The 17,450-nt window shown below is 32.2% G+C and overlaps 1 long non-coding RNA gene across 1 annotated transcript; it reads right to left on the reverse strand.

Annotated features, from left to right (window-relative positions):
* Positions 1–1,240: 1,240 nt before the first annotated feature.
* LOC127728786 (uncharacterized) lies at positions 1,241–8,670 on the reverse strand. The gene is made up of 3 exons (XR_007994375.1): positions 8,638–8,670; positions 4,743–4,818; positions 1,241–1,954 (listed from the first exon to the last, which is right to left on the reverse strand). It is a non-coding gene; the product is annotated as an uncharacterized LOC127728786 (long non-coding RNA).
* Positions 8,671–17,450: the final 8,780 nt, after the last annotated feature.

Consider the following 17,450-nt stretch of genomic DNA (forward strand, 5'->3'; position numbering starts at 1 on the left):
AAACACACCAAACGAATGGAAAACAACTGCAATATTCCTGACTTGGTACAGACATTTCCTTATGCAGAAAATGGTGGATTAAACCTGTTTCGTTTAGCTAGCTAAACCAAACCACTCACTTGTATGACAGTCGCATAGAATTCTATTATACTGACACCACTGTGTGAGCAGAACAAACAGACATAATAAGTAAAAATTTCAAAAATTTGGATACAGCAGTCCACATTGTGTTATAATCTTAATCACTACACTAAAAAAACAACTATGTAAACAAAGAAAAATCAAAATGGCATAAAAGCACTCTTTAGAAAAAGCACATAAGCAAAATTGAAAGTCAAGAATACAAAATATGACCATAGCACAATAACACAATGGCAGGATGTATAAATACCGAGCCACGCCAAAAGGATATTAACAAAAATGGACTTAACAGTAAAGGTGAAAAAATATACAAAGACAAATAAAAAGAACACTACAACACGTGATAAACAATGTCAGTACCTAGAATTTATACTTTAAGACAATCATGTATTATTTGTGAAGTTGATACGGAATATATTTATCAACACGGTCATGGTATCTTCTGATGAACTTTTCTAGAAAAAGGACGAGACCTTCTTTGACACAGCCCTGGTTCATCAACTTTATGCTCAGACACTGGTGACGTTTTATAAATTCTGAATGAGTTGGGAAATGTATTTTTCATATGCAGATGAAGTTGGTACATTGCTGCTAAGGTGGGGGATATTATAATTTCACAATTAAAATCGTCTCGTCTGTCATAGATTCTTGTACTGAGATGACCGCTTATTTCAAATTCGATGTATAAGTCTAAAAATGAGGCAGAGGAAGCCGTGTCTGTTGTTTCTTTATTTCTAGTTCTGGAGGATACATGTATATTAATAGAATCTAATCAGAAAAGTTTGGATTTTAACGTATATTTACTTTCTTTCCAAATTTGGAGGGTTGTTATTTGTCAGAAGGTTTAACAGCACCAATAACTCAGAATAGATCTATAAATCTTTTGATATAAAGTTCTATGAGTCTTGATACATTTTCTATTCAATTTGTAAGAACATGAATCCAACACTTAATATAAAGCTTTCCAAATTTGATACCAAGTACAAAATTAAAATCCAAATAAAAATTTGATTAATCTTAAATCACTAAATCTAATCTATTTTTTTTTTTACAAATTTAGCATTTTAAAATATAGGTCTCAAGCAATTTTTTTCCTGAATTTTGATTTCTTATTGCTTTATTCTTATTTATTGAAGAAAATGTCTAACAAAGATATTTGAACAAATGGCAGTCGCTGGTCTCAATTAGATTTAGTGTTCTAATTTTCTGGCACCGCACATGCATAACATACCAATCAGTGGCAATCGTACCATATTTCCTTATTTTTTTATATCTCCTTACCCTAATCCTTTTTTTTGTTACTTTGAAAAGACCAAGGATTTGTATTCTATACATATACAAATCCTTGAAAAGACCTTGTGAAAAATGCATTCTTAAGGAAAACAAAAATATATATATGTATTGAACTATGTAATATCGGTTGCTTTTGGTAAACACATGTCAACGGCCATACTCGAACCACAAATTTCAATATTCTTGAAATGACACGTTTCATTTTGGTGGCAGGACTCGGTGTTACAGTGACGTCGACATGTGTTCCATTCATTATCTTCTTTTTCTATTTCCTTTTCTATTGTGACTTTACAATCGGTAAGAGAGGAAGAATCAAAGTCATTCGGAACACACATCTCCGAGCAGGTTGTTTCATAATGACAACCTGCAGCTATACAATCTCTGGAAATACATATGTCTAAGCATTCGCTCCATTTATCTGCCCTTTTCTGTCGTTCCGTGTTTACCAATGATATATCGTTACAACTGCAGCTCCTTTTTTTAATTTTCATACACTCCACGCTGTGTGGAATAAAAATTGCTGAAATTTAAAGAAACAAATTTCATGTGTCAACATCTTTTTCTTCTTGTTTTTTTTTTATCATACTTCATACTATATTTTACACGTCAAAAGTTTTTACAAAATTAAATGGATACCAAAAAGGGGCCATCAAAACATGCGACTATATAAATTCTTGTACTAGCTAAACTAAATAAATAATCTAACTCATAGGTTGTAGAAATCTCGTATTATAGTTGCCGTATAGGAAGATAGACCATTGCACTTGGAATTCAAAAATATAGCTACCTCCATTTTTATCAAAAGTGGACATATATATACTTTTTACACATTGTGACTCATACCACATCTTCTTATTTAAATATAACACTGTAAGACTCACACGACGAAATGAGTATACACAGAAAACTTAAGACTTGGCACTGAAATCTGAGTCTACCACAGGTGTTCCCGAAGGAGAAGCAGTTTATGCTCCACTACGTCAGTTGCCCTCGGTCATACAACTTTACGCAGTACTCGGAGTATAATATTTGTGCTTTAAACACAAAATCCATTATTTTGATTGATTGATTTCTGAGTCTGTGAACGCTAATTGTGTTCAAAATATGTATGACCGCAAGGCTAGCTAATAAGTTGTATTTTGTGATACGCCGTTCACGAGCAATGGGCTGTGACTGGCTGCGACAAACGGAACATATATGTGATCATAGAGACGACTCAATTGGGTCAGGATATAAAAAACCAGATTTGTAGTATATATACTGAAAAGACAGCAACCTAAAGACACAGAAAACCCACAACGGAGACATTTAGAGGTCAATATAAGGCCTTCAAGAGTAGACAGATGCCTGTAAAGTATACAATGATCTAAATCGCCCAATCACTTAAAATTTGAAAAGGCTTCGTGTAAAATGTGCTTCGATTAACGCTTTACCTTAACAAACCAATAAATAAAAACTTCTCATCCAATTCGTAAGAATTCATAATCTTACGTTTTCCATTTTTTTTTTTGAAGATAAGAAGTCCGATTTTATTGAAGCTTTAATTTCCAATGTACGGTTCGTAGTCAGCTATTGTGTAAATATATTTTTTCCAGTCGTAATTTCTCCAAGACGGAATTCTGATATTTTAATCATAAAAGTTTAACTCGGTCCTAACAGATCAAGACAAGAAACTAAAAACTGGCGAAATTACATGTTATAGTTAAATTAGTTTAGAACAAGACAAAGATACAGTCCAACAAAAGAATTGATTTAACATTGAGACCTAATTGAAACATGTAAAAGATATAGTGATTAAATTGTCACAAAGACATCAATAAAAACTAGGGATGTCAACGAGTACTCGAGTACTCGAGTATCGCTCGGTAGTACCGAGTATCGAATACTAAAATAATACTCGATTAATCGGTTTCCTGTTAAAGTGGTGTTTCTTTCTAAAGCTTAAACAAAAATATTTTTATTGAGAGCGCCTCCCGGGTAATTAAATATTAAAAAAAAAATTACGATTCGAATGTTTGCGTTTAACTGCATGTCTTTCAAAATTCCTCCAATCAGAGGAAGTCTATGAACAAGAGCACTTTCCTTTACACTCCTAACTAGGAGTCTACTCCCGTATTCGGAAGAAGAAGAAGGCTTACACTTAAGCTATCTTTAGTCATTTCTTCACCTCTGTACCGTCAGGGCATATATTTTCATCAGCAGGAGTGTTAGTTACGTAAATAAGTTGAGAAATCGCCTCGTCCAAGAAATAGTTGACAAGTTAAATTTTTTTAATAAAAACAAATTCGTTGCACTCTGTGTCGACCCTTAGAAAATGATTGAAGGCATCAGTAAGTTCTAACCATCACCCCTTTGTTGATCATTAAATGTGTTTGTTTACTGTTGTTTGAGTAATCATTTTTCTATAGGTATTAATTAATTTCTTGATTATATTATTGCCAGTTTACATAATTAGTACATGTAGTAAGTGAGCTATTAATTATGGTATAAAATTCCTTGGACTATTATCTAGTCCTAGGTAATAATTTTGAGGGTTTTACGTTCATAAGACAACGACCCAAAAAACATAAAATGGTACAATTTTGTAAATGTTTTACCGAGCGAGTATTCGACTATCGCTCGGTAAATCAAACGAGTACTCGATTAGTAAATCTTCACCGAGTTGACATCCCTAATAAAAACTAATTTGATTAAAATTCAAAGCTATCTTGACTTCCTTATTTGTCGAAGATGTTATAAGAACAGCAAAATCACCGATGCTATTGTAATTTGATTGTTATATAACTTGTTTATTTCTAACGTTTGCATTAGTCAGTTGCACTATTCTTTTTATATGCTGGTTCTCTTTCCCTTCAAAATAAGGGTATCTTTTTGTTTCCTGCAAACAGATAAAGGGACAGGAAACAAGTCTAGTCTTTGTCTCTCTGCATTATACTGTGCCAAATTGACAATGAGATAATCCCTTTGTTTCTCAGTCTTAAGTTTTGTTTACTTGTTTGTCTTTTCGTATGTTTCCTTCTGGACACCATATTGTTTGTCATGAAGCTTATGAGAATTACTCTTTGAAACCTTCTTACATTTTTTGACATTATATATCTTGGGTATGGTATTGGTATTTTTTTCTTAATTATGTTTTATAAAACTAAGGAGATGTGGTATGATCGCCAACGAGACAACTATCCACCAAAGTTCAAATGAATTTTGATTGTTTGATACAAGATGGTTTCTGATGTTGTTGTTTTTCTTCAGCTTGATTTTCTGTAAGTTCTGTCATATGTTTGCTAAACTTAATGATAGGTGTAACTCACACAACAGAACTATTATTAAAGTGTTTTGCCTCATTCTCTACTCGTCTCCTATGTTTAGATTTAGTTTGAATAAAACCTGAAATTACAACATAGGATAAACTTATTACAAGAGTCCTCTAATTAAGGGTTGCCAGGTACAAAACGTAACTGCGCGCGCATGCTATGAACTTTTCGCCCCTAGTTTCTATTACGTATAAAGGCACTTTAGTCATTGTTTTGAGGTGATCATTAGAACAAAATCTGTAAAAACAATTATGAATGGATAGATTTGTGCTTAATTTCCAATGGCAATTATTACATGCATATAAGGAAGGATATGTCAATGTGATAAGACTACGAACTCTGCTTTATACTTGATTCAGTTACACGCCGAGTCGGATTTTTTAAACGTACTGAGAACGGGAACACATGTCACCCTATCCATACACATTATTTTGACTCCGAGTCGAACCGTCTTTGCAATAACCCCTTAATGCAACGGACTTAGTGGAGAAGCATCAAATACCAATTTTTCAAGTCTTTGGTTTGAAACGACAGGGGATCGAACGAACGACCTCTCGCACTCGATCTGTATTAAAGTTTACAGTGAACAGCATTGATCTTTCCAAAATGAATTTATATTGCCGTTATTGATTTAACCGTCTCGGTGGTCTTATTGTAGCATACTCAGATGATGAACTGCAATGTACGCTACATGTGACTTATTAAAACGTATGACAGCCTGATGCAAAATTCTACAGCTTCGTTTGCATTTTTATCTAATTTCAAAAATAAACTTCACGATATTTGCATAAATATCAGATAAGCAGGATAAACATTGGTAGATCTGTACTGAATGCTAATTTGTTTCCTACATAATTTAACACCGGTTTTGTTAATCGATTTTTGTCTTTGCTGTTTCTGTGTATGCATAAAATGAGCTGTGGGTATATGTAGATCACTCATGGTCAACAACCCAAAAACTAAATGACAACAGGAGATTAACATTCAGCCTTCAACAAAAGACATGTGACTCTACAATGTCAAGGTCTAATTTGATAAGATTCTAATGCATACATACAGAGACATATAATACAATTATTATTGTATTATATGTCTCTGATACATATTAAAGGGGCATTAGCTGTCAAATTCATGTTCACTGATTTGATTCAAATTCTCATATTTGATTTATAACATACTAAAACGTATATCCAAATTACAAAAAGTCTTAAATACACAATTAACAATGCATGGACTCGATAATATGTATCAACATTTCTTGTGTATTTTTGTCTAGACGTTATCTAATTAACCATCGAGATGATCTCCGCGAAGACTGCCGACGGTCATATAGCCCGATATAAACATAAATATAAATATAAACAGATATCGACCACGTGCAATTGGATTTTTTTTTATGTCTGTTTGATTTCATATTGTAGATTAAAAAGTATGTTTATCATCGATTTTACCTGTATAAGAAGGATTTTTTTGTGGATCGAATCAGTCAACCAAATGGTTCATCCTTGTTCCACTTTCAATGTTGACATTCTTTTCCTTTTAATAGCAGAATATGTAACAAAAAATTTGTTCCGGCGTGACATTTGTTCCGCCGGAACAAATTTCATAGGAAATATGTTCCACCGGAATTTATATCACAGAAAATATGTTCCAGCACTGTAAAATTTGTTCCGGAACTAATTTTTTTGCCACATGTGAAATAAGTTCCGGTACAATAATCATAGCTCCATGAATTTTGTTTCAATTAATATTAAAAAGTTTTAAATAAATTCCTGTGACATTAGTTTTAAACGAACATGTAAATATTTCATAGAAACTAATAAATAAGTTCCGCTCAATCATTCTTGCACACCGAAACATTTTCTTGTTACACTTAAATTATAATGCAAGCTGAATGCTGTACTGAGTGTACTTGCATGGGATACATTTGCAATTGAAGGCATGACTGTAACTATAGGATGAAGATCAGAAATAAAAGCGATGGTAATGTATCCAAATTTGTATTTATGTTTTATGCGGTATTCCTCCTTGGTTCCTGTTAACTGTCATGTCCCCGTGTTCTAGTCATACATGTACTTAGTATGTACAGTTTCAAAAGAGTGTGTCTTTTTTTTTCTACATGTCTTTTGATATTTATAAATGATCAAGTCACTCTGTCCTTTTCAGATTAGTACATATGTTCCTCTTAAACCGGTATACTTTTTTTCTGAATGATTTTCCTTATTCTAATCTTTTCTGGTTCAAAAGTGTCATTTAGATATTTTTTACAGAGTATATGATTAAACATTTGCTATACTCCATAGGATCCAAACTTTTTATCTATTATATTATTAATATAATACTCATTTTTATAATGCACTTGAATGATAAATTTAAACTCACTGATGACAAATGCTCAGTATATAAGATAACTTGTTTAACAAGTGGAACATATTTCACAGACAAGGAACTTATTTCACCAGGTTAGGAACAAATCTCACAAACTCAGAACTTATTTCAACAGGTAAGGAACAAATCTCATAAACCCGGAACTTATTTCACTAGGTAAGGAACAAATTTCACCAACCCGGTACTTATTTCACCAGGTAAAGTGTGGAACTTATTTTATAGAGATGGAACAAATTATATAGAAATTACCTGTGAAAAAAGTTCTCCCAGAACATATTTCCTGTGATATAAGTTCCACTGGAACTTTTTTCACAGGAACAAATTTTGGCTCACAAATACATGCGTAACCCATCCACAGCTAAGGGGTTAAATTGAAGTTTATAAGTTTTAAAAGGGCATACGATACAGTTACAGGGGAGGAAATGACGTCGCTAACGTAAAATATTATTTTTTTCGCGACGTCAAACTATGAAATATCGGGAAAAGGTGCATTTTTCGACTGATTTTAATCATTAGTTTGAAAACGAGTACATTCTTTTTTAAAATGATAATTGGCTTGATTATGTATGACCATGACGACGATTATTTATACCAAGTTTTATGAACAAATCACCGATGAATGTTTTTTAGATTGGATAAATATACAACAAAAATGCTGTTTTTTTTCTAAAATCATAAAAAAATAATAAAAAATAATAAATTATTCCCAAAGAATTGTTACACCAACTTAGGGTATACTTATGTAAAAACGATATTCCAAATGTTTTTACAAAAATCCGCTTGTAATTATCTTTTGAAACAAAAAAGTTAGATATGTCTGTTCAAAGGATAGACAGGTCCAAGAAACAGAAATTTATATTAAATGTCTAAAATTTTGACCCCATTTATCTGTAAAAGTAGCACATGAAGGTATATCTTTTATTACATAGTTGAAATGACTGGTTAAAAAAAGCTTGTATGCAAATGTTCGTCAAAAAATCACCGTGGGATCAAAACTGTATTGTATGCCCTTAAAACGTATTAAGCAGGCGAATGCAGCACCAAACAATTTTGCTCTTTGAATTGAATCATTTATAAGTCAAATTTATTCAACAAAGTGAAGTTTGCCTATCGTATGGATCAGATACACTGCTACGCATAATCATATTAAGAAGTAATCATATTTTTATTCTTTTATTAATTCAAATATGTTGCAAAAAAAAAAAAACAGAAAAAAACAATAAAAAAAAACAAACACGAAGCAACAACAGAGCAAATAAAAACAAAAAAACAAAGAATTTGTGAAGTCATTTATGAAACGGATTAAGGAGGCTGAGCTTTCAGTAAAATTAAATACTCAGCACATTTTGAATTTATATCTCAAAGTATATATTTTATCAATGCTAAAATATAAAGTAGGTTGAAATTCATATTTTACACATTAATTTTGATATACTGTTTGGCTTCAACAAACAAATTCATTTAAAAGCTGAAGTTGATAAAAAAAAATATACAATCTTCTTACCTTCGAAATGCAATTAGTAAGGAAGAAATGAAAGTCAAATCGTTTTTCTATTTATATATAAGGATATACCTCCCACGAAATTTCAAAGAAAAAATTAGTATCGTCGTAAATATTAATCTCATGTTCAAATATCGTATTTTCAAATTGAATAGATATACAATAAAAAACCATAACTTTAAATGATAAAATCTTAATATTATAATAATTTATTGGTACATTTTTTGGATCATTTACTCACAAATTACTAAGTTAAACGTACTTGATAAAAACATTTACATTTTACTGCTATACGATACGACTATAATTCATTCGTATAGGAAGACATGTATAAACTCATTTTGTGTTTGTTTGACCGCCTTGGTCTCGAGGTAGCGTGTTCGCCTCTAGTTCGGGAGGTCATGGGTTCGAACCCCGGCCGGGTCAAACCAAAGACTTTAAAATTGGTATTTGCTGCTTCTCCGGTAAGTACACAGCATTAAGGAGTGAGAGCAAACACTAGTCGGCTCGGAGTCAGAATAATATGTCTGGGTAAGGTGACAAGTCTTCCTGCGGACTGTTACCTTGTGAAATAGCACGTTAATAATCCGGCTAAACGTGTCGGTCTAGTACAAAGCAGGGTAAATATTCATATTACATTAACATGTTCATGTCCTGGATATGCATATCAATTTGCCGCTGGACGTTAAGCAGCCATCCATCATCATCATTTTGTGTTTGAATTTCGTTCAGCCAACCTGTAATGAAATAAAATGTCAGACTCTACCCGTCATTGTTAACAATTAGTTTTCATACGTAAGTACTCGGGTCCTGGAATGCATACATTTAAAAAAATATCTTTTCCTCGAATGCCAACAAAATAAATTGAATAGATGTTGTTTTGGTTAATTGTTGTTGTTTGAGAACTCAATTTAATTATTAGGAAAAGGTAGTTTTGAGGAAAAACATATTGTGCACCTTAAAAATACAGTGTATCGCCTTTTCAATAAAAATTTAATTTAAATGCAAAGGAATAATAAGGAAAATGGTACATAAACACTTAATAGTAAATAAATTAAAATTGAAACAAATAAATGAAATAAGCTGCATTCATAGTTGCTTTTAAAGTTACCGAGATGAACTATTATTTTCCAATTTAACAGACGATATTCATGTTGTAAATTTGAAATATATGTGTGCTGTTATTGTTCTTTAACTATATTTATATAGATGTGTAGTATGTTTACATGATATTGGGGGAAATGCACTATACATTTGAAACCTGTTTTTGGGTGAAGAAAAAACTCGAAATGAAAGCAAGTGACGACCCCACTTGAATATATCATCAGCAAATACATCTTATGCATCCCAACAGAAAAGTTTGATTTCCCATTTTCGTGTTTTCGCTTTCGCCTTTGTATTTTACACGAAATAGACAGCACCCGGCTGCCATAGTTTTGGTAACATGAAAACCTATACTGTAAGTATACCCAAGTATGATAGGGAAAAGGAGATGTCGGTTATTCGTCAATGAGACAACAGTCCGACGACATACATAACCAAACGATATCTAGAGGGTAACATCATGTCAAGAATATACGGGTTTCTATACATCGTGCGACGCTCTAAATCGTCTCGAGCTAAAAAAAAAAAGGAAAAAAAAGGAGGGAAATAAATTATAAAGGATCAAGGATCTGCCAACAACACCTAGTTTTCAAAATAGTAAAACAAAACACTTGGTTGAAACCCGTAGGAGGAGTTAAAATTACACAAAACGGGTACTTTCTTTAATTTTCCCTGCTCGCTAATCGGCCTACATTTACCATACAATAAGTCGGATTTATCGTAGCTACGCTCCCGTACTTCACCAAAACTCTTCAAATTATATGAGTTTGCAATTACCATGGGTACGTTGGTTAATTGAAATAATTGTACTGACATGTAATTTGACCAATGTAAACAAAAACATTTCTTCCTGAGTATGTTCTGTTTGGGTCTGTTTAACTGTGTCATTTTTTGTGTGCAATGCATTATATATCAATGTTGTCCCGAAATCTGGCTTTCAGAGGTCTTGTTTAAACCATAAGTTGCTTTATAATACACATATACTAAATAAACATTACTATAAATCATAATAAAAAAAACATTCCATTTGAATAATTTGACATATCCCAGTCAGAGGGATTGTGATTAATGTCGAAGTATTTAAATTGGATGTTTCTTCACATTAAACATATATGAAGATTATTAGAGTTATTGCTTAATAAACTATAAACCAATATATTTATAACAAATTAAAAGCAATTTGTAATACAAAAATATACTTTATAATTTGTTGTCATATATTTACTTTTTTCTTTGACAAACTTCCGCAAAGAAATTCAGATTCAACACAATTCATGACATAATTTATGAAATAAAATTAAATCAAGCTGCTTGATAAAATAAAAAAAAGTTTTAAAATACCTCACAAAATACTAATGTTGTTCACAGTCAACTGTTTAATCTGTAAAATGCTCGCAAAAGTAATGCAGTCCATATGTATACTGCATGTAATTTTGAGGTTAGTTAGTTTAGCTTATACATTCAAGTGAAATCAACTTATGATTGATTAATTGTTGGTTGCTTAATGTCCGGTGGCAAATATTTCATGCATGTTCAGGACGAGAACAAATTAACAATAAATACCATAGGAAGGTCCTGTAATAGAGGCCGTACGGTATGAAGGTCGGGAAATTTGGACTGCCACTGGAAAATGAGGGTACATTGGATAGGGACAGATGATTTTGCCTTGCAACAGGCCACTTACGGCCACCTACGACCCCTCAAAGAGTTTTTGCGAAAGCTGGCACACACGATAAGATGTGTTTAATAAGACTTTTTGTATGATAAGACTCTTAATTGTACACTCGCAAAAATTAATCTGATAAGATTGTAAACAAATAGTAATAATGGTTATACTTTTCCTGTCAATTGCCCTATTAATGGGAGACAATGTTTTTTAACACTTATTGAGATTTATTTCTGTAAATGAACGATGTTTTCGAAAAAAAGGAAAGCTAAAACAAAATGTTGGACAAGAAATTTGATCACACAAAGAAATATAGTATTTGGTGGATCATGCTATATTTGATGAGTTGAGAAGAAAGATCCACGTAGCTTTAAATCTTTTTAAGGTAATTTGTGCCTTCTTCTCCCCTCCAAAACTGAGTTTATTAATTTATCCATTTGTGAAGTCAGCCATTTTTGGAAGAACCACATGCATTTGATATGGTACATGCATACAAAAGACCCAATAATGAAACAATTTGATTGGATAAAGATAAAAAGTCAGCTAAGATTTGTATTAAGGAGCATTGCTCTATCCTTACTACAGTCGTATAAAATTCTAAAAATCTTATAATATAAATATGAAGATGTGGTATGAGTGCCAATGAGACAACTCTCCATCCAAGTCACAATGTATAAAAAGTTAACAATTATAGGTTAAAGTACGGCCTTCAACGCGGAGCCTTGGCTCACACCGAACAGCAAGCTATAAAGGGCCCCAAAATGACTAGCGTAAAACAATTCAAACAGGAAAATCAATGGTCTAATCTATATAAAAAACGAGAAATGAGAAACACCTATGAACCACACCAACAAAAGAAGCCACTGAACAACAAGTTCCTGACTTAGATATACACTGTATTAAGGGTGTACACACGGTAAGATTTTATATTAAAATTCAAAGTCTTATGATACAAATCTTATCGTGTGTACCGGTTCTTAACGTGGCTGATTACTTGTACATCCCGAAGAGGCAAACGGACGCCCCACTTTGGCAAGGGTTTTACTGCCGGTCGGAAGAAGACCAAAGTGACCATATTTTTATTCCCTAGTCACCCTTTGGGGCAATCAAATGAAGATCGTACTATGTATAGCTAAAATACAAATACATAGTTCATGGTTCAAAAGAGTGGCAAAAGATACCACAGGGATATTCAAACTCAAAAGTTTGTTTTGGAATGGTTTTGGGAAAAGTACATATGATCGGTTCGTAGTTGGTTTACTCTGATTTTCAACTAAATGATAATTGCTATTCGCGCCAGAAGTATATCTTGAAAGGATGAAACTTTTATGATTAATATCATTTACTCGTTTTATAATTGATAGCGATCTCATTAAGTACCAATAAAATGATTGATGGTGACAGGCTTGAAAAATGAGATTTTAATGATGAAACTAATTTAGGCTATTTTCGTAAGAAAACGCCGTGTAATATAAATATGTTTTGCTAATTAATGTATGTCATAGATAAAACATACTTTTGATAAATTTAAGTTCTGTTTCATATTTCCGCTTTTACACAGAATTCAATACATTCTTTAAAAAATACCAGCATTTTATTTATCGTGAAAATTCAAATTAATTTCATGACTGAAATGCACCGTTACAAAAATAAACATAATGAATAATGACGGGCGTGTCAGTGATCGAATAATATTGTCAGTATAAAGAGTTCATTGTAATAGAATTGAGAATGGAAACGGGGAATGTGTCAAAGAGACATCAACCCGGCTAATTGCAAAGAGCAGAAGACAGCCCTTTAAGATATTCGTTCCTCTTGTTGTTGATTTTTTTGCCAGATATTCGGAGTCCTCTGGTTTTATCCATCTAGTGCCATTAAAAATTTTGCCCGCTAACCCCTACCTTTCTTTTCTAAATTTTATAACATATAGTTTTAAAAAGCCATATTTGAAAATCTTATAAAATCCTTGTTATTTTTTCATAGTTTTTGAAAGAAAAAAGGAGCCAATGTAATATGTATGAAAAATCTAGAGAGAATAATTTCCCGCCAAATTTTCAATGGCTTATAGCTCGAAAACAAGCACACGGACCCTTCATTTTTTTCTGCTTTTTTAGTTCCGTTATTTACATACTATCATTTTATATCAGTCTTTTAAAAAGCTTGTTATTTTGAACAGAGTAGCGAACATCCTTAAGGCCACCAGTGGGTCTTCAACGCAGCGAGAAAATCTCACACCCTGAGGCGGGCTTCAGCTGGCATGCACTCCCTTTTAAAAAAAAGGATGAATTGGTTAAAAGAGATTCGGATCCTTAAAACTGTCACCTTTCTGATGTAATTTTTTAAAGCATCGATCATTAATTATTATACCAAAAAATATATTTGAATTTTCATAGATATTTAATTTAACTTTAAAAGCTTCAAAAAGGAACTAATAAGATATACAAATTTTAATGAGAGTGTATTCAAAACACATTCTCCAACTGCCCAAAAATGTAAACAAACGTACGTATTATCATGACACGTAAAGATTAGAAAAGAAACCTTGGATGAGCTTTTAGTGCTATGTTAGGAAACTTTGGCTTACACTCGGCATTCTGGTCTCAAACTTTGTGCTGAACTGAACGAAATATTCCGTTATGGCCGGTATGAAGGCCGGCTTGACTGAACACTGAATTTTGTTATGAATTAGATTTTTTTTTTGGCTTGAACTGGGCCGATTGTGGTATCAATAAACTCATAGATACCAGGATTAGAATTTATACGCCAGGCACGTTAGAAAATCCTTAGTATTTCGAAAAATTCAAAGTTTGTAAACAGTTCATTAATAATTATGACCATATCAATGATAATTCATGTCAACACAGAAGTATCAATATAATTTCTTTGGCTAACCTATATTGTTCATGTCATGTAGGTTTGCAGGATAGCCTTCAATAGAGAATTCAAAGTACATTAATCTTATGCTATTAATCAGAGTAAAGAATAATTTGACAATTTGTTTAGTATATCTTGGTGTAAGGTGTGAGATGGAAAATAGACAAATTACAAAGTTGTTCCTAAGTACATTCATTGACAAGAGTACGGATGCAGAATCTTATTTTGTGTATTTTGTATTATCGAAGGGGTCTAAATACAGCACAAACAACATTTTCCAAAAGACCAAAAAAGTGAAAAAGTATATTTCTATCAAAACGCATTTGACTAACAGGTCGAACAACAAATGTTCTTAAACCCTGCTGACTGCCATTGGCGATTGCCAAATAAACGGATCACCGATGTAATAAACGGATCTTAATTATAAATTTAATACTAAACAGAAAACAATAAACTTGCGGAAAAGATGGTATACCGCAAACAAAAGGTGCAAAGGGTTTTTTTTGTACACCATATCCGGATTTCGACAATAAATGTCTCTTCAGTGATGTTATAAAATATATAAAATATGAAACATTAAGCTGCTTCTGTCCTCAGTTCTAATGACTGATTAAAAAAAATAGCCGATTAGTTTCACATGTTCTGTAGATATAGGGTTTAATAGTTTAATATTTTTTTGGTTTTTTGGAAGTGACATAAATTCGTCTTCCCATTTTAATCTTTTAAATAGATCCAATCTAAATTTATTATCTATACTACACTCCAAGAGGAAATGTTCCTCGTTTTCAAGAACATTGCATAGTTTGCAAAGTCTATCTTCACGAGGGATTTTTAAATATCTACCCTTTTCAATTTCAAGATTGTGGTCACTTATACGGAGTGTGGTGAAAAACTTTCTGATAATAAAATCGTTGTACCATAAGTAAAATTCTTTAATCTTGACCGAGCTTTATGTTTTTGTATAAAAATAACTTTACTTTTTCGTCATAACTATTTAAATTTATTTTTAATTAAAATTTCATATTTGTCTTCTATTTCTTTCTTGATAAGAATCTTGAGAGGTTTAACTTCTTTTAAATGTTTACAATTTTCTGTTTTATGTAAGATAGCGCTACCAGGTACAATATTCTTGACATATGTATACCAAGAATATGTACCGTTGTTGTCAAGAGATTTTGACAACACAAAAGCCTCTTTTAGAAGGGGTTTATGTAAAGTCTTGCTAGATAAATCAAAGACTGAATTGAAATGAATTGTTCTACTGGCAATCTTCCAAGTTCAGATCGTGCCCCGACATTTAAAGCAGACTTTTTTATTCTCAAATAAATTTACAAAAATTTAAATGAACTTTTTCAGAGGGAGTTTTGTCTATAAAATAGAATGGATCCAAACTATTCCCACTTTTTTCAGCCCGAATTTTAGCCCTATGATAGGTCAAATAGCTATCCATAAATGAAATTTCTGAGTTGTAAGTCAACACTGGGCGTACTTATTTGTCTAAAAGATTATTTGACACCTGTATAGGAAGATTGCCCAAGGAAGAAGATTTAGCTTTTATAGAAAACAAATCTTTTTGGCCTTTTTAGCAAGATCCTCTAAACTATGATCCAGGTTACCATTACTTTTAAGTAGCGAACCTAAAAACTTGTATTCAGTAACATTTTGTAAATAAATATTTTTATAATTAAAAGCAATTCTCTGTAGCCACCAACCAAGTTGCGGCACGCATAGTCTCAGATTTTTATGAAATTTTGCTTGTTTGTAGCTATAGACAAGCACATAAGAAATATATTGACAAAACATTTGTTTATGTCCCCGTTGCCATGGTTACGGGTCTCCTTGGATTTTGGCTCAGAATTGCATTTTTGAGGTAGAAAAAATTCTAGTTTCAGGCAGTTATCATACACACATTTCAATTTTGATAAATATTGTATCATTTGTTCATTAAAATATAACATTTAATTAGTTAGATAAAAGATAAAACATCATTCTAATGAAAAAGGGAGAAGGTGGCAACACTGATTAAGATTAGGGAGTTTTCATTGCATTCAAGAAGGCAAATTATAGGCATTTTGCATGATCTAATTACACATTTTTGCATCCATACCCATTATTATTGAAGTTATTAATGTAAACTAACACTTACACAGGTTGCTAGGGTGGTTGCTAAGGGAACCTAAAAGTGAAATTTTGTTATTTTGTAAAATAATTTTGACCTTGTTATTAAAACATCTCATAAACTATGACAGATTAAGGATGAAAATCAATTGAAATAACTTTTAAAGTTTAATCCAAAGGTAAAAGGTTATTGATGACCTTGACCTTTGACCTGATACTTTTTTATTAGATTTTGTCAGAAATGGTTACAAATATACCCATACCTTGAATAGAAAAAAATGTTCAGAACGATTATTGCTTTTATTTGGTAACAAGGTTATATGTCAGAGGTAAAGGTCGTGTCAAAGTTCTAAGCAACGACTCTTACTTGATATAAAAGTACGTAGCAACCATACATATTTGAGTTCAGACTAATATGAACTGTTATATAGATTCTTATCAAAAGGTGAAGGGTCAATATCGTTACCAAAGACTTAAGTATCCATTCTTCTATAGTTGGAAAGTGTCTAGAAATCATCAATGTTTTGATCACTTGTGACAAATTCCGAAATTTTGAAACTAAAATATAATTCTTTCTTTCAATTAGAATGTCAAATTCCTTTTAAGAACAGAAATAATTTACTGACATGATTTTACTCATGTGTATTTCAGTTAATCATCAGTGACGTTGTTTCCTGTTCTGAATTAAAACATCATAGATATTTTTTGTCTGTATTTAGTGTTCATGAAACTTTAAATAATTCGAAATAAGTACTAAGGCTGTTTTCTTAGGCATATATACAGGTTTATAACAAAGGGGTGAGTTGTCAATATCGTCCCAGTAGTCTTTAGTAGCCATTCTCATATCGTGGAAAATGCATAGCAACCATGAAATTGAGAATGGAAATGGGGAATATATGTCAAAGAGGCAACAACCCGAACAAAGAGCAGACAACAACCAAAGGCCACCAATAGGTCTTCAACGCAGCGAGAAAATCCCGCACCCGGAGGTGGTCCTCAGCTGGCCCCTAAATACAGTTCAGTGAAAATGGACGTCACACTAAACTCCAAAACA

Source organism: Mytilus californianus, unplaced genomic scaffold (genome assembly GCF_021869535.1).
Source record: "Mytilus californianus isolate M0D057914Y unplaced genomic scaffold, xbMytCali1.0.p SCAF_2, whole genome shotgun sequence".
NCBI classification, from domain to species: domain Eukaryota; kingdom Metazoa; phylum Mollusca; class Bivalvia; order Mytilida; family Mytilidae; genus Mytilus; species Mytilus californianus.